Raw genomic sequence first — 18,762 nt, 5'->3', positions numbered from 1 at the left:
TATGCATGGGGTCTCACCTGGCAGGGAAGTGCATTCAGGACAAATGGAACCCAAGTCAAATGCACCTGCATATCAATCAAAAAGAAATGTTAGTTGTACAGAATGCTCTAACAGCCTTCAAGGATCACATTCTTCCAGGACAACTAATGGTAAAGACAGACAACACCACTGTTATGTGGTACATAAACAAGCAGGGGGGTACACATTCTTACCCCCTCTGCAGACTAGCCATGGCATTGTGGAACACAACTTTGAGCTACCAAGCTCAATTCCTGCCAGGAAAACTAAATACACTGGCAGACGAACTAAGCAGAAACCTCATGGACCCACACGAGTGGAAACTGGAACCAAGGATTTTCAACGTGTTGACAAGCAAATGGGGGAGCCCAGATATAGACCTGTTTGCCTCCCCCAAGAAATATCAATTGAGAAATTTTGCAGAAGGAATCCCCACAAACAAGCTTGGAAAGTGGATGCTCTGTCTTTCAGCTGGAAAAACCTATCAGTTTATGCCTTTCATCTTGTGCCTCTGCTCTCCAAAGTACTACTAAAGATCAAACAGGACAAGCCAAGGATGATTTTGATTGCACCAGACTGGCCACGCCAACACTGGTACCCCCTCTTGCGCAGTGTGTCATGGTTGGCTCCATGGCACCTGCCTCAGACACCTTCCCTGTTGTCTCAGCAAGAGAACCAGATTCTGCACCCTCAGCTTCAAACACTGAACCTAGCAGTCTGACTAATTACCTAATATCTCCTTTACCATCCCTCAGTAAACCAGTGATGGATATCATTTTAGAGGCAAGGAGACCCAGTACTAGGAAATTCTATGCTGTGAAATGGAAAAGATTCTGTGCCTGGAACCAATCTCAAGGGATGAGCACAACAGCGCCCAATTTACCTCAGATTTTACAATACGTAACTGAGATGCTTCACAAGGGCTTGTCCTTTTCCTCCATCAAAATTCACGCCTCAGCCATTTCAGCTCATTATAACACAGAACCTCCCCTCTTCTCTCACCCACTGCTCAAGAAGTTTCTCAGAGGGGCCAAAAATTTAAGGCCACCAAAGCGGGCTCCAGCTTCAGTCTGGGACTTTAACTTTGTCTTGGAGAAATTCACACTTCCTCCTCTCGAACCAGCTGTTACTGCAGATTTAAAATTTCTTTCTTGGAAACAGCATTTCTTTTAGCAATCACTTCAGCAAGAAGGGTATCTGAATTACAGGCCCTTATGGCAGTGGAGCCTTTCATCATCTTTCATGCGGACAGGGTGTCCCTCAGAACCAATCCCTCCATTATGCCCAAGGTGGTATCCAGTGTGGCTCTTAATCAGTCCATTCATTTGCCAAACTTCTTTCCTAATCCACAGAACAAAGGGGGATGGATACTGCACTCCTTAGATGTGCACAAACAACTTAGATTCTACCTGGACAGGACTAAATCTCAAAGGAAATCTGAACAACTGCTTTTGGCATTTGCTGTAGGGAAAGAGGGGAAGGCTATTTCAAAGCAAACCACTTCTAAATGGGTAGGCCATTGCATTCATTTCTGCTATAAGCATCATGGAAAACCTATCCCACAGGGCATCAGACCCCCACTCTACCAGGGCTGCATCTACCTTTACAGCCTTTCTCAGAGGCGTCCCTACCAGGGACATCCTAGAAGCTGCTACCTGGAGTTCTGTGCATACCTTCACCAAACATTACCACTTGCCAATTTTTTCAAAATCCAGAGCTGGCTTTGCCACTGCAATCTTGCAGGGCATTATAGCTGGTCCTAACGCTATCTAATGACCTCCTCCCATCCTTAGCTTTGGGAATCTACCCAAATGTGATGACTGCAACAGTGAAACATGAAGTACATAGTACAGTTGTGTACACTTACCATAAATGTAGATGTTTGAGTGTATTCACTGTTGCCGTCCTGGTTACCCTCCCTCCAGCCCCCTAACTTCTTTAAGCTATACCTCTACTTTCCTCTACTATGTTTAAAAGCTTTTTGGTGTATTTGCTTTTTTGTTGGAGGTATATCTTTGTATATTTATATATTTAATTGCTTCCCATTAGGGGGGCACTTGACATATGGGGCAAGAAAAACTGATGTAATGGCGTCGGCTGCATGTTTTATACCTCTAACGACCTGACATCATGGAAGAAGGGACAGCAACTGACGCAGGACCCAAGACTTTGTTAATCAGGCTGACTGAGGGCTACTGCAAGCAGATAAGCCAAATGTAATAATTGCAACAGTGAATACACTCGAACATCTACATTTATGGTAAGTGTACACAACTGTACTTTTCCAGTGTTTTTCAGCCACTTCAATACCATAATGTTTGCACAATCCCCAGTGCAACAGTCTTGCCACATTATTATGCCTTTCAGTATACAGTACTTCTGCCATTAGTAAGTCACAACCAGCAACAAGTTGTGCGACTGTTTCCATTTCGGTTTTACAAAACCTACATTTGTCTGTCTCTCTCACATGTTCAATGGACTTTGTAAACCAGCATGTACATAGCCCACTATCTGGGGCTGCCAATATTAACCTTTCATCTCTTGGTTTAAATTTGCCTCTCCTTAACCATTCCTGCATTCGTTCCTGATCAACGTGAGGTTCTTCCAGAGGTTTTCCATACTTGCAACTATATTTAAGCTTTTTCCACATTTCTTGCCTTCTTATCTGGTCCTTTACTTTATATTCTTTCTTTTGTTTTTGGCACATTCAGTTTCTGCCTGATATTTATCTACTTCTGGTTTGATTTCCATTCCTGCTTGACACCGATATGCTTCTGCTAAATTAAGCACAGAAGTCATCTTAGAGTTATTCTTCTCGTTTTTCAAAACTTTCACGTTATTTGGGTCTTGTGGGGTCAGCAGATATGTGTGGAGTCCATCAATTGCAGATCTGTACATGTAATCATTTTCAAGGATGCCTATCCCTCCTTCGATACGGGGAATATATTATCTTGGTATGCACTAATTTTTATAAATCATTTGGTGAGCAGGAAGCATCCTACTTGTTTTCCTATCTAATCTAGCCAACACGTTTTGGGGCCAGTCAACTACTCCAAAACTGTACGTTATGACAGGAAGAGCAAATTGGTTTATAGTTTGGGTTTTGTTCCTAGATGTCAATGCTGTTTTCAGAATTAATTTAAGTCTTCTAAAGTATTCCTTACTAAGTTTTATTCACATTTGTTCATGTTTTATTGTTGATCCTTCATCAATTCCCAAATATTTATACACTCCCTCTTGCTCAAGTTATTTTATACCACATTCTTGTCCCAAACTGATGTTTTCGTGGTGCTGCAGTTTTCCTGCCTTAAAGGTTCTTTTTGTACACTTATCAAGACCAAATGAGATTCTTATATCATCTGAAAAAGTTTTGACAACCTGCAGCTGTGCTTTCATTTCCTCATCTGATGAGCTATACAGTTTTAAATCATCGACAAAGAGAAGATGAAAAGTCTTTACACTTTGTTGCTTTCTAGGAGCTAAATTGTAGCCATGGCCTAAGCTGTTAAGTAAACAGGGCAGAATAGCAATGGTAACAGATAATCACCCTGGAGTATCCCCCTTTGAATTTTTTATCCCTGGGATAATAATCTGTCCTTTATCATGGCTTAATTGCAAAGTGGTCTGCCACTGTTTCATGGTCACTGTAATGCAGTTGATCAGTGTAGGGTGTATCTTATACATTTTTAAAAACTCTTTTATCCATGAATGTGGGATACTATCAAATGATTTTTTATAGTCAATCCATGCCATATATAAATTCTTCCCAGTTTTGCTTATTTAGTAAATGTCCATCGTCCGTGGGTAAGAATAACCCCAGTTAACAAATAAGTGATGACATTAGGCAGACTGCCAGACTGTTGGAGACTCAGTACCCTGGGTGACTGTGTTTTACCTTGTTTACAGCAGTGATTGTTTATACAGTTTAAAGTCTTAACTTCTGCCAAGACCCAGACAGTGCATGTTCCAGTAGAGTTCCTGGGATGAGAAGATTTTGAAGATTACCGCAGCTCAGGTATGTCATGTCTGCCTGGAAGTTTATGGAATGTGCACTTTTTATGTGCACTTTAATTTTAATGACAGATTTCTTGACTAGTCCGTTATCGTTTTAGGTGGTAGTGGTACTCTGGTGGTGGTGTCATGTCGATGTTAACTTTGCAGTTTATTTATTTTGGTTTATTTTAAGGACATATTTCTTTAAGACTGGTTGTTCTTCTTCTTTAAGACTGGTCCGTGATCGTTTATTTGGCAGTGGTATTTATTTATTTATTTTTGTTTAATTTGGGACTTGCACTTTAATTTTGCCAATTTAAAATGTTATGGTTATGGTCTCGTCCGTGTAAGGGAATTATTTGCTACTTTGCTGCTCATTTAAGGAAATATTTGCCACTCATTTTGCTGTTTGATTAAGGGCTCATTTTGCTATGTTTTCAGCATAACAAGTAAGGATTAGTTTTCCTGCAAGTAAGGGAAGTAATTTGCAACTACAACAAATAGATTTTGCTGCTCTGTGTGTGGAATTTGAATTTACTTCAGTCCAGTACAGGTTTTTGTTTTTTTGTTATGCTGCAGCCTGCAAGTAATGGAATTAGTCTTCAACTAATACATTTTGCTGCTGCTTTTAAGGAATTGATTTGCCACTAAAACGAATACATTTTGCTGCTCCGTGTGTAGGAATTTGAATTACTTGGTTGTCTTCTGCTTTTGTTATGCAACATCATCCTGCTCTTCCCAAGAACCTGCACAATTTAAAATGTTAAAGTCTCATTTAATGGAATCATTTGCCACTCATTTTGCTGCTCATTTAAAGAAATTATTTGCCACTCATTTTGCTGCTTGATTAAGGGCTCATGTTTGCTACATTTTGCTGCAAGTAAAGAAATTAGTTTTGCTGCAAATAAGGGAATTAATTTGCCATTAAAATTAATACATTTTGCTGCTCTGTGTGTGGGAATTGAATTACTTATTTTGTGCTTTTGTTATGCTGCAAATAAGGCAATTAGACTGATGTGTGTATGGCGTCCCTGCTGCTTTTTCACAACCTGCACTATTATGATGGAAATGTTGTGAATTGGGCAGTTTTGTCATTATTGGTTCATACATTTTGTTTCATTGCTTACAGGAAAAATGTTCAAAACAATACATTTAAACACATTCTAACAAGTGTGCTGTATTATACATGAATATAATTTAATACAGTCAGGAAGGTTTATCAAAGAACACATATATGTTTCATGTGCAAGGGGCCTATGATTTGAAAACAGCCCAATGGTGATCTTTATCCACTACTGGCCAGATGCATTTTCTTTGAATGTGATTTGTACCTATTTTTCATGGGCTGTTGTCCAGATTTTTGATGTTTCCAGGTTGAGAGGTATGTTAACAATACCAGCATACATTGTGTTACATCACTCCAGTACCCAGCCACAATCTATGCAAAGTCCTATGTTTTATTAACCGAAAAAGAACTAAAATGAATTGGATCAGTGGAGTGGAGTTCGGTTCTTATAACCCCACAACCTGCGTATTGTGTGGCCGTTACCAAGGAACTATAACGTCACCACGTAAATGGCTGATCTATTGAACTGTAAATAAAGAAATATCTTCGAGTTTATCTATATCTATGCCTATATGTATCTATCATACCATATTGCATTATGTTATGTTATATATAACACAGGCACACAAACAGCCAGTTATAGTAGTCAAAGATTTCATATCCGTACAGAAACGCAGCATTTGGGTTGCAACCTTTTCAGATGACCAACGTGGGACATTGTTCATGGAAATGCAAAATTTTTCTGGACAACAGCATAACCATAATCAGTGCAAGTGCTAACTGTTTGCCAAAATTAATGCTTACACTTGTTGACCTTAATATTAAGATATAAAACAAGTCTTTAATGCAACTATTAGTAGGAAGTTATAAAGCAGTCATCTCGATGGCTTGGGTTCCCGAGGGGGTGTTAGAGGAAAAGTTTGCCTCAGGCTCTTCTCGCTTCTAAACGCGCCACTGATTCTTCCCCTTTATACAGTTCTCCAGTATGACTTTATTTAACAACAAATGATCCTTTGTTCCATATGACTTTCTTTTACTGGCCTTTTGTTCTACTTCTATAATTGAGTATCTGAAGTAGTTTACTTCATTTGATCTTCAACCTGTGGGTACCAGATCCATATCAGATCCGAGCTGGCAATTTCACTAGCATCTGCTCCAAGCTCCAAGCTCATCCCCTTACCCATAATACACCTCCACTACCTTCCAACCCCTAGATCTCGTTTGCCGCTGCTTGCCATAAGCATCGTGATCCTGAGCTCCAAGTCTGTGAGTTGGGTAGTTTGATAATTTAGCAGTTTTTTTTTGAAAGTTTGTTGAGTGTAGTTTGTTACTGTAGGTTCCCTCTCTTCTTCCCCTCACTGGTGTGTTGTGTTTTAGGGTTTTTGTGTAGTTTTAGTCAGATGGTAATTAGTGTGTTGTTGCTTCCCCCCCTCAGCATTCTGTGTGCCTTTGAGAGTATGGTTAGTGGGTCTGAGTAGGAAATAGTTTTTCTTTTTTCCTTCTCTTTTTTGTGCTAGACTTTGCACATTTTTGTGAGAAACATGGCTGAACCCAAGCTAGTCTTTAAGAGGTGCACTGAGTATGGCCACGAATTGTCACCCGCTGATGGCCACATTCTTTGGGTTATGTGTTTGGGTGTAGCCCATTTAAGCACTGATTGTACTATTTGCATGGGTTTTAACCCATGCACCATTAAGGATAGATGGGCTAAGTTGGCCTTGAAAGGCCTTCTACCTACTATGGAGGTGGCTGCCTCTTCTACTGGCTGTGGCCACCTCTCCTTCCTCTCTTGTCCTTCCTTTTCCTCCCTCCTAGGCTGGGACTCACCCTCCCACTTCTAAGCCTGTGGAAGCGGAGCACAGAAAAGGCAGAGAGAAGGAGAGAGAGCACCGGTCTGAAAAGCGCAAGAGGTCCCCCAGACATTTCTACTTCAGGAACTCCCACCAAGAGACAGTCTAGGCTCCATGACTCCCCTCGGCTCTGATCTCCCAGGATTTTCCCCAGAGCCAGAGGAGCCACAACCACCATCTAAGGCCTCTGCTACTCAACCCGCCAGGTCAGAGTCCATGGCCTCATTGTGGTCCACCCGAAGCCTTTCTGAAGTGCACAAATCCAGATGGGAGTCTTGCCAGCCCCCTCTCCCTCTGGAGGGGGAGCTCACTTTCTTTCTTCATGACAATTTCTCCGATCCGACCACTGGGTTTGGAGTACATGGATCAGAGGATGACCTTAGTCAGGGGGTTGGTGCCGACAGTACCTGTCTCCTCGATGCTGGCAGCTGCCTGGAGCATGTCGGATCTAACCAGTTCACATCTGAGTGGCTCTTGGAGCCAAAGCCTGGGTATCAGATCCAAGGGAGCAGAACACTTTCCATCGGCTCTGACTTTGTCAGGCCAAGTTCCCCCCCTCGGAGCTCTGCCCACTTCAGGCCTGGCTCCGATTCTCGCTTTGGATCCGGGGAGAGCAGTTTTCTTATTGGTGGTCCAGGAGGCATGTTCTCCCTTGGCGTTCGACATAGTAGAAAGGGTTCTCTCCACTGGATTGAGACCCTTGACTATTTCCTCGGACTCTGCCCCGACTCCCTCGGATTTGTCTACGAATCCCATCATTTTACCAGATGGACAATCCATGCTCGAGGAGCCTCAGGCAGTTCCCCCTGAGGAACAGGTGGCTTGCGTGTTCCCCCTGGAGAGCCCCATCAGAGACGTGCCTCGCAAGCATACATGTAAGAGGAGGCACTTGGACTCCCCCCAAGTCCCTCACCACAGACACGGATTTGGATGATGGGGAAGGTTCCCCCAAATCACCTCCTGAGGATGTCTGCTTTGGAGAAATCATGGAAATCCTATGCCAGTGGGGAGGTTGATCCACCCCCAAAACTTCCTCTGATGAATCCGTGTTCCTGGAGGCTTTCAGCAAGGGCCCATCTACTTCCTTGGGTGTCCCCTCCAGCAGATCCCCTGGTGGACCTGGTCACCTCGTGGGCCTGGAAGGAGCCGGACTCCATGGAACCAATCCCAAAATGACCAGACAAAATTCTGAGCCCTCTCTCTGACAGCCCAGCGTGGAACAAAGGGTTCCCTGTAGATGCTATGGTGGTAGCAGCAGCCACCAAAAAGGAACTAGCCCAGGAGAGTTCCTCATTTCATCCCCCTGACTGTCTAGGATGATGAACTGCTTAGGGAAGCGAGTTTATGCGTCAGCGACCTTTTCCATCAGGGCGCTGAACTACCTGTCCCACATTACTAAACTACAGTGTGACCTGGTAAAGGAACTGGCTAAGTCTCTCCCTAAGTCCATGTCTCAGGAGGGCAGAGACATGTTCTCCGTGAGGATGGCCACTTTAAAAATGGTTTCCAATGCATCCATGCGACTCCTTTCACATGCTACTGAAGGAGTGGGTAGGGCAACTGGGTCCAGAGTGTCCATGACGCGCAACACCTGGCTCAGATTATGTCAGTTCTCGGAACCTTTCAAGGCTTCTTTTGCCAATGCCCCTTATGACAGTCCTACCCTTTTTGGTAAGACCATCAAAGCCACCTTGTTCCAGAGTGAGAAAGATGGGAAGACACTGTCTGCTGTCGGAATCCACATCTCGAATCCTCAAAGATCCTTTTCCCAGAATCAGCGAGGGCAAAAGATGATGTGGTTCTGGAAGTCTTAGTATTCCCGGGTCACTCAGGGCTCTTCTTCCCCTAGAGGCAGAGAGGGACAGGATAGATGCTGGCCCAGAGGCAGAGGGGGGGGGTCCGAGGAATTTTGGGTCTCAAGAACCATTCTTGGACAGGCCCACTCCCCTTGCCCGACTGCTGTACTCTGGAGGCAGTCGGGAGTCAATTGTCATTGCACCTGGCGGCATGGGAGTCCATAACATCAGACCGCTGGGTTCTTCAGATTATATCAAGAGGATACTCAATTTCATTTGTGGTTCCTCCCATACCTCTCAAACACCTACTGGATGTACTACCCATGCATAGGGAGGCAGCAGCACTGGAAATCTCCAAGCTGCTAGACAAACGAGCCATTAAACCCGTCACCCCAGATCAGTCTGGACTGGGCATCTACTCCAGGTTCTTTTTGGTGCCAAAGAAAATGGGGGACTTAAGGCCCATTCTGGACCTATCTACCCTGAACCTGTCAGTTGCCAAAGAAAAGTTCTGGATGGTCACCTTACAGTCCATCATGCCGTACCTGCAAGAGAGCGACAGGATGTGCTCATTAGACCTCCTGGATGCTTACTATCACATAAAGATGCACAGCAGCTCCAGGAGGTTCCTCCACTTCTGGTTAGGAGTCAATCATTATGAATTTTGAGCGCTACCCTTTGATCTCACCACAGCCCCCAGGATGTTCACCAAAGTGATGGCGCTAGTAGCGGCTCACCTGAGGCTTCAGGGGATTCAGGTCTACCCATACCAGGACAATTGGCTCCTTACTGCTTCCATAAAGCATCTACTTTGCCAAACCAGGGATTATTTCCTAAAGCTTGCACTCACCTTAGGGATTACAATCAATGCATCCAAATCTCTTCTGAATCCTGTCCAGGTGATAGACTACATAGGTGCATGGATAGACACACTACAGTGCAAAATCTTCCTGACCACGGAGAGAGTTTGAAACCTAAGGATGCATGTTTCCCTCATCTATCGCTCTCACCTTCCCTCAGCAGAATCAGTTTGGAGGGCCCTAGGTTCTATGGCAGTGACCATAATGCTTCTGTGCTCTCGGTTACACATGCGAGTACTACAGTGGACTCTAGCGTTGCAATGGTCCCAGTTGGATCTTCCGTTATCGCATCCAATACACCTCAGTCTAGTCTGCAGGTCATCTCTTCTTTGGTGGATGTATTCTCCAGAAATTCTGGAGGGATGACCTTTTGTTCTACCCCCTGTCCAAGCCAAAGTGACCACGGATGCCTCCCAACTTGGGTGTGGGGGGGCATTGTTCGGGCAGGACAGTCCAAGGCCTGTGGTCCCCTATTGAGACCAGTTTGCATATAAATGTTCTGGAGATGAGGGCAGTCCTTTTGGAGTTCTATTCCCTTCATGCCTTTCTTCATCTGGGAACCATTGCAATTCAATCAATCAGACAACATGTCAGTGGTCTGTATGTCAGCAAACAGGGAGTGACCAGATCTTACCTCCTTTGTAGCGAGGCTGTGAGAGTTTGGGAATGGGTGATCTCCACTGGTCGCTTTCTGATAGCAACGCACATTCCGGGATGGTCCAACATCCTAGCGAACAGGTTAAGTCAGACTATACTGATGCCTTATGAGTGGTCTCTGAATCCTTCGTAGCGGAGCAGATCTTTCTGGAGTGAGGTCAGCCTTGTTGCGATCTCTTCACATCTCCTTCCAATGCGAAGTGCAGTGAGTTCTTCGCTCTATACCCCAAGCCAGGGGAGTCCCCCAGAGATGCTGTAGTCCATGATTGGCCTCCTGATCTTCTGTATGCTTACTGTCCATCTTATTCCAATGTTTCTACAGAAAGATTGTCGACTGGGGAGCAAAGTGATCCTCATTGCCCTGTTTTGGCCTCGCCAGGTATGGTTTCCCCTTCCTTTGGTCTCATCTTCTGGCTCTACCTTGGATTCCATTCAGGATCTTATTTCACACCCCTTGTGGGTTCCTCATCTGAGCCTGGACAGTTTGAAGCTCACAGCTTGGCTGCACCAGTTCCCCTAATTGCCAGGACTCCTGGATTATCCTCTTCAGTCAGGTCTATTCTGGTGGCAGCTCATAAGTCTTCCACCAGGAAGATTTACCGTAGCAAATGGAAATGTTTTTCCTTTTGGGCTTCTCTAAGGAGTTTAGACCCTTTCACAACTCCTGTTTCAGCTATTCTCGATTTTTCAACAAGGAGCAATCTCTTCCATTATCAAAGTTCAACCAGCTGCCATCTCTCATTTTCACGTGAGCGAGAAGTCTGCTTCTCTGGCCTCTTCTAGACTGTCTAAAGCCTTCATTAAATGTACTTTCCTATTATGCCCTCCGGTCAAAGATCCTGTTCCCCCATGGGACCTTACGATGGTTCTTCAAGTTTTGGTCGCTCTGCCATTTGAACCTGTAGCAACCACGGATCTTAAGTTTTTGTCTTGGAAAACAGCTTTTCTAGTGGCTATCACCTCTGCTAAGAGGGTTTCAGAACTGCAAGCGTTGTCTGTTAAAGTTCCATACATGATTTTCCATAAGGACAGGGTTTCCCTTTGTACCAATCCTTCCTTTCTTCCCAAGGTAGCATCACAAGTTAACATCAATCAGACCATTAACTTACCTGTTTTCTTTCCAAATTTTGCTAACAAAATGGAATAAAGACTCCACTTGTTGGATGTTCTTAGACAGTTACGATTCTATTTACACAGGACTAAAATCTTTCTTAAATCTAATGACTTGTTTGTGTCCTTCTCTGAACCATTTTTGGGTAAACCTATCTCTAAGGTCACTATCGCTAGGTAGATCCCCTTGTGCATCCTTCATGTCTATAAGGATAAAGGTTTGTCTCCTCTGGGTCAGGTGAAAGCTCATTCGACTAGGTCAATGGCTACTTCTGCGGCCATTTGGTTGAGAGTCTCATTGGATGATATTTGTTCTGCAGCTACTTGGTCCTCATCTCATACCTTTATTTCTCACTGTAAATTGGATTTGATTTTTAGAAGGAGAGCATCCTTTGGTTCCACAGTGCTCCAGAATATCCTTCCATGAGGGCCACCCAGGAGTTTAGTAGCTGGGGGACTCTGTCCCACAGGTTGAAGATCAAATGAAGTAAACTACTTCAGATAAAGAAGTTATGTACTCACCATAATGTTCCACCTGAGTAGTTCTACTTCATTTGTCTTCAAACGTCCCTCCTCCCTTCCCCTGGCCTTACCATATGGACAGCCTGTTTGGCTGAAGTTTTTAGATGTGTAAGGTGTTTTTTCAGGTCGTGTTCTCAGTATAAGTGGCAGCAAACTCGATGTGGGTGTTGGAAAGTAGTGGAGGTGTATTATGGGTAAGTGGAGGAGCATGGAGCTCAGAGCAGATGCTAGTGAAATTGCCGGTAGGTTGAAGACAAATGAAGTAGAACTACTCAGATGAAATGTTATGGTGAGTACATAACTTCTTTTTTCTTCTAAATGACTATAAACTATGTCAGCATCGATTCCTGTGTATAGTTTATATGTCATCAGAAGGCAAGTTATTGGCCTATAATTTTTAGGGTAGCTTGCAGGTTCACTCTTAAGAAGAAGCATTGCTTTGCCTGTTGTTAGCCAGGTTGGTGTTTGTTCGGGGTGTGCTTATAAATAGTTCTTACTCATGGCTAAATCTTCATGCAAAGATGTTAATACTTTTAACCAAAAATTAGGTACCGCATCTGGGCCTGGGGTTTTCCAATTAGAGGCTTTTATTAACTTTGTTTCAATCTCTCTGGCTGTTACTTCATCTCATTTCATATCCTGAACCTTTAAACTTCTTATTCTTTCTTTTACTTCTGTCCATTTAGCATTTTTATTATGTTCCACAGGATCTTCATAGATACTTCTCCAAAATGTATCTATTTCCTCTTTTTTTGGCAGTCATTCAATTCCTTTTACCTTGTTTCCCTATTCTCTATAAAACTTTTTTTGGGTCACCAATAAATTGCTTATTTTCTACTTTTCTTTTATATTTATCTGTGTATCTTGTAAGTTTTTCCACCTGTCCTGAAATTTTTAGTTTGTTATTTGTGATAGTGCATGGTAGATCCTGGTCTATTCTAATACTGCACATTGCTTTTATCAGATCTATTTTTCTTAGTATTTTTGTTGATCTATTCCCTTTTCTATAGTCTTCTAACAGTGACACTTCTTGTCTTAATTCCTTTATAGTTTTCTCTATTCGATACTTCCATGATGGTATTTGATTTTTCCCCTTCCTTTCCCTCACTATCCTGTGTTCTTGGGGTAGAACTTTATCAGTTATTAATTTAGCAGCACAGTAATATATCCTGTTTACATCTGTTATATCGCATGGATCTCCATGGACAATCCTAATTACTGCATTTATTTGTTTTATCAGACTTCTGACTTTTTGGGTTTTATTGACCTTTGGCAGTCTATTTCTCCCATTGATCTTGATATATCTATCCATGTCTATTTAATCAAACAACTCTTCTCTTAGCTCATTTTCTTCCAAACTGAGGGCACATCCCTTGTTTTCCATTTCATGTGAGTATTCTATAGAAAGTTCTATAGCATCTTCCTGTGGCACCTTCTCTTCAATTTCATCCTGTGCCACCCATTGCTCTGTCATATAGGAACTCACTGGCCTATCACTCAACATTAACTATGTCAGAGTTTCTACAGTTTCCTGTTCCTTACCTTGCTGTCTAGCTTCAAGTGAATGTTTATACTGGTTTCCTGTGGAATGCTCAAAAATATCTTCATATGGCACCTGACCAATTGCTTCCTGTACTACTGGTTTCCCTTTAATTTGGATGTCCATTGCTCTATCCTGTTGTGGTGCTTCCTGAATTAGATTTTCTACACTGAATCTTTCACTTCATAGGTACCCCATAACCTCAGTTTCTATTTCTTTAACTTTTCCATTACTAATCTCCTTTTCTACTTTTCCTCTTTGTCTTCTTATTTTTGTATTGTAAAATTTTCCATATCCGGATTCCTTCGCCTGTATTTCTCTTCAAATATCTTTGGTGCTGCTCTTTTTCTATTGGTTAGTTTTGCTTTCTCCATTGCATAAATATTATACTATATTAAATCTCTTTTTTCTTTCCTATGTCCGTATTTTGTCTTCAGATGTCTCCTGTTCTTCCTGTTTCTCCTTACTTTGGGGACTCGCTCCATCATGCTATGATGTATCCTATGTGTTAGACCTTCTACACCAAATCCTTCACTTTGCAGGCACTCCATAACTTCAACTTCTATTTTTTTAAACTACTTTACTAATCTTCTTTTCTACATTCCATCTTTGTGACATTATTTTTTTATTGTGAAATTTTCCATATCCGGATGCCTTTGCCTCTATTTCTTTTCAAATATCTTTGGGGCTGCCTTCTTTATATTCATTAATTTGGCTTTCTCCTTTGCATAAATATTGTACCATATCAAATCTCCCTTTCTTTCCAATGTCTATATTTCTTTTTTATACTTTTCAAACATCTCTTGGTTTTGTTGTTTATATTTTCACACTTCCTCAGATGCTTCTTTTTCCAAACAGATCAAAGTTTATTGATCTGTGTACTGTTTTTCACAAATCTGTTGTATTAATGAACACAAATTTTCATTTGAAGCGGAAGTATTTGTCTTTCCTCTAATTTCTCTCTTAATCATTTTGTATATCATATCTTGTGTCTGGAAATTCCGGGCTTTTTGCATAATAGTAATAATACGTAATTTCTTTGTTATCCTCAATAGTCCATTCTATCATCATTATGGTTCTTCTTTGGACTATCAGTTTTTGTGATTTTTATGGACTGCTATTTCCTTCTACAACAGGGGGGCATCCTCCCCTGGGCCTGGCTTGGCCCCATTGTAGGAATGTTTCCATATTTTGAGGATTCTACACTGTCATTTTTTTACAGTCCTGACACCAGTGCGCGTACCAGGATTGGGCACTTTTTTATCCTAAGTCTTATGCACCCAGCTATCTCTTTTAGTTTTTGACCTACTTCTGTCCATGATATATGCTATATAAATACAGCTATATATCAGCGTCACCTTAGTGAGATTTTGTGAAAATAGAGTCTGCCTTGCAAAGGTACTTACCAAGACTTGGGGATGAATTCAAGTTTCAGCACTACTCTCCTTTGCTTGCTGACTTTTCATATCTCCATTTGGACCCCTCTCCATTCAGAAAAATTGGGCCTAGTAACCTTCTATAATCCTATTATTAAAATGTATATGGTCTGCCTTTAAGGGGAGTATAACACTTGGGGAATCAAAACCCTACACCTGTGTAAATGTTACTGTGATGACAGAGGTGATGCAGGCTAAAAGTGGAAGTCTATCAAATGTACTTATACCAGACTGAATAGAGCACATTTTTTTTTCTCTTCTGTTTCTGACATATTTTGCAACACATAATCTGATATTGTTAATCCTCGTTCATTCCTTACGTGTGGGTATCGGTTCCAACCTCGGAACCGAGCCGGCCATCTTCCAAGCTCACGTCAGCTACCAACTCCCGAGCTAAAACTCTTACCCAGAATTCCCCTCTCCCTGTTACCCCAGATTTTGTTTGCCACGTCGCCATTTGTTCGTGTCAAGCTACTTCACTTGAACTAAGTACAATATTTTTTTGTCATACTAATATAAAACAACTTTTTCTCTCAGAAAAGTTACTAGATTGTTTTCTCTTACCTTATCACATTTAGCGACTATCCCTTCTTGAATATTTTCAATCCCCTTCATCCTTTTTACTGCAAGGTATTTTCTTCTTTACCATGATTGGTAAACCCCTTTTCCTCCTTACTTTTGGGTATTTCCTGTACCGTTGCTGGTATTCTTTCTGATTTTCCTTCTTTCCTAACATGGCAGATAAAAAAGGTAGTGCAGGATTTAAGAGATGTTCAGATTGTGGCCATAAATTACCTACTTCAGATGCACATTCCCTGTGTGTCTATTGCTTGGGTGTGCCTCATTTATCAGTTGACCCGCCCTGTGGAATTTGTAAGACTTTCTCTAACAGGACGTTGATTGAGAGAAAGAATAAATTGTTATTGAAGGGGCTACTTAAATCTCCTTTTTCAAAGGCTATTTCTGGGTCTGAGGCTTCAACCCTTCCAAGATCCCATAAGAAAAAGACTGATGAACATACAAAGGACAAGTCTCTTCCTTCGTCCCCTGCTGGGGACTCCCACCAACCGAGACCCAAGAAGGCTAAGCTTTCCACTTCGGATCTGACTTTTTTGGCTCCACTGCTTTTGGTGCCTAGACCTTTGGCACCAAGGCCATCGGCGCCATCTGTGATTTTGGCACCGACTAGCGTGTCCTTTACCATATTGGTACCGAGGGGCTCCTCGGTTCAGACTTCTTCACTGGCACAGACTATCCAGTCAATGCAGACTGTTACCACATCAGCTCTGACAACTTACCCGGAACCAACAACTCAGTTATTGACACCGAATTTTTGGTTCCAGCCTCAGAACCGACAACCACTTTGGCACCGACCTTATTGTCGGTGCAGACCATGACTTCAGCACCGATGATTTCCTCAGTGCAGACACCTGTAGTTCAGTCCATTATGGCACCCGTTGTTTTCAGTGCAGACTGGCTGGTGAGGTGGGCACCGAGCTTGCCCCATCTTTGGATAGACTGGACTCTCCCTCGACCGTGTCTGTGAAATTCACTAGAAGCCTCTCTGAACATGACGAGTTGCGTCTTGTGGATCAAGTGCTTTTGGCCAGAGGTATCCTGCCCCCCAGGACCTATCCTTCCTTGGGAGGTGATCACCCTTTGCCAAAGACCCCTACTTATTCTCCTCCTTCATTGCCTTTGAAGCCCCTTGATATAGCGCAGTCTTCCCCCTCTAAGGTTCCCTTTATGAACCTCACTAAGGAACCGCAGTTGCCTTCGTGGCAGGAGAGTTTTGCTATGACCCAGGATGTCAGCTGTGGCATACATAATTTGGTATTTCACAGCCATCAAGGGACTCCGAGTTGGCAAGCTGAGCCACTTAGGGGAGGGGTGACCCCTGTCCTGGACACTCACCCCTCTTCAGGTGGACCGGCCTTCCAACTAATGGAGAAGGCTTTGGCATCAGCTGGCGATACTGTGCTATCAGTCTCCCCTCCCTTCTCTGGACCGCAATGTACACAAGTTGCTCCTAGCAGACACCTTGAGCAAGGGCCTCAGGATATACTCCCGCAGGAAACCCCTTTTTTTGTTGTCTTCCCCAGCTTCTCCCTCTGAGGAAGTTCATCGAAAAAGCTCATGCAAGAGGAAGCACATGGACTCCACAGAGGAGTCCCTTACTGAAGACACAGATTTGATGATGGGGAAGGGTCCCCTCGGTCACCCTGTCAGGTATCCTTTGGTGATATCCTTGAAATCCTTAAACAGAGAGGTGACTGGCAGCCCTCTAACCTGACCTCTGAAGAGTCTGTGCTCCTGCAGGCCTTTTGCGCCCAGCCCCCTACCTCCTGGGTTACTCCACCTGCTGACGAACTGCTTCAGCTCATCGTGCAGCATGCGTGGAAGGCTCCTGACACCGTTGAGGCCATTCCCCGGAGGCCAGATAAAATTTTGTCCCCTCCTGCTACTGACCCCCATTGGTCCAAAGGTCATCCTGTAGATGCTGTGGTGGTGGCAGCCGCAACCAAGAAGGACCTGGCAGAAGAAGAAAGCCAGACTGTCCATCCCCCCAACAAAGAGACCCGGGCTCTGGACAGAATAGGGAAGTGTACTTTTGCATCAGCAACCTTTGCAATCAGGTCCCTGAATTATATGGCACACTTTACCAGGTTTCAAAGGGATTTAATTTCTGAGCTCTCTGAAACTTTGGCTGGTGCCATGTCTGATGAGGTCTGTGACAAAGTGGCCTCTCAGCTGGCCACCATTTAATTGATATCTAACTCCTCCATGCGCCTGATATCTCATGCATCAGAAGGAGCAGCTAGAGTGGTGAGTTCAGGCGTTGTTCTGAGATGACATGCCTGGATGCACTTATGTAATTTCATTGAACCCTTCAAGGCTTCCTTTCTCAATGCTCCCATTGAAGCCTCTTCATTGTTTGGACCCAAGGTTAAAAGCACACTGGCCAGATGTGAACAGGACGGTAAGACTCTTTCTGCCGTGGGTGTCCATTATTCTTCCCCTCAGCGTGCTTCTAACAGAAACCAGAATAGTGGGAAGATATGGTGCAAAAAGTCTCAGGGTCCTTTCTGTGACACACAGGCTGAGTTCTCCCCTAGAGGCAGAGGGGGAAACTCACAGGGAAGATGCCCTTTTTAGGGCAGAGGGGGTCCGTGTAACCAGGGTTCCAGGGACTCTTTTTCTGGCCAATTCTACCAGCACTCCTGAAGAGTGGCCCAACTCCTTTCCTCTGGAGGTGGTTGGGGGTCGTTTCTCTGTGTACCCTTCTGCCTGGCTAACCATCACCACCGACTCTTGGGTACAAAGGATAATTACAAGAGGTTATCATATTCCCTTCGATCTTTGTCCTGCCCCCTCAACAAACTTACCCGATGTTCCACCCAATCAAAGGGAAGAAGCAGAATTATAGATTTCAAAGCTGCTAAGAAAAAGAGTCATCCAAATAGTCCCTCCAGACCAGATAGGATCCGGATTCTACTCAAGATTATTTTTGGTGCCAAAGAAAACCGGGGACTGGAGACCAATTCTGGATCTCAGTGTATTGAACAAGTTTGTAAGAGAACAAAAATTCCAGATGGTCACAATACAGTCTATCCTCCTGCTTTTGGAAAAAGATGATTGGATGTGCTCGATAAATCTTCAAGATGTGTACTACCACATAAAAGTGGACAGGCCATCAAGAAGATTTCTGCACTTCTGTGTGAGAGCCTGTCACTACCAGTTCAGAATACTGCCCTTTGGACTCTCTACAGCCCCCAGAGTGTTCACAAAGTGCATGGCAGTCATCACAGCTCACTTGCGACTACAAGGATTCAGGGTGTTTCCATACCTAGACAACTGGCTCATCTCCGCCCCCACCAGACATCTATTGGAAGAAGCTTTGGCCGAGACGTCAG

Source organism: Protopterus annectens, chromosome 3.part0, assembly GCF_019279795.1.
Source record: "Protopterus annectens isolate FY-2018-M chromosome 3.part0, PAN1.0, whole genome shotgun sequence".
Taxonomy (NCBI): domain Eukaryota; kingdom Metazoa; phylum Chordata; order Ceratodontiformes; family Protopteridae; genus Protopterus; species Protopterus annectens.
The sequence above is the reverse complement of the archived record's forward strand: the minus strand, read 5'-3'. Positions refer to the sequence as shown.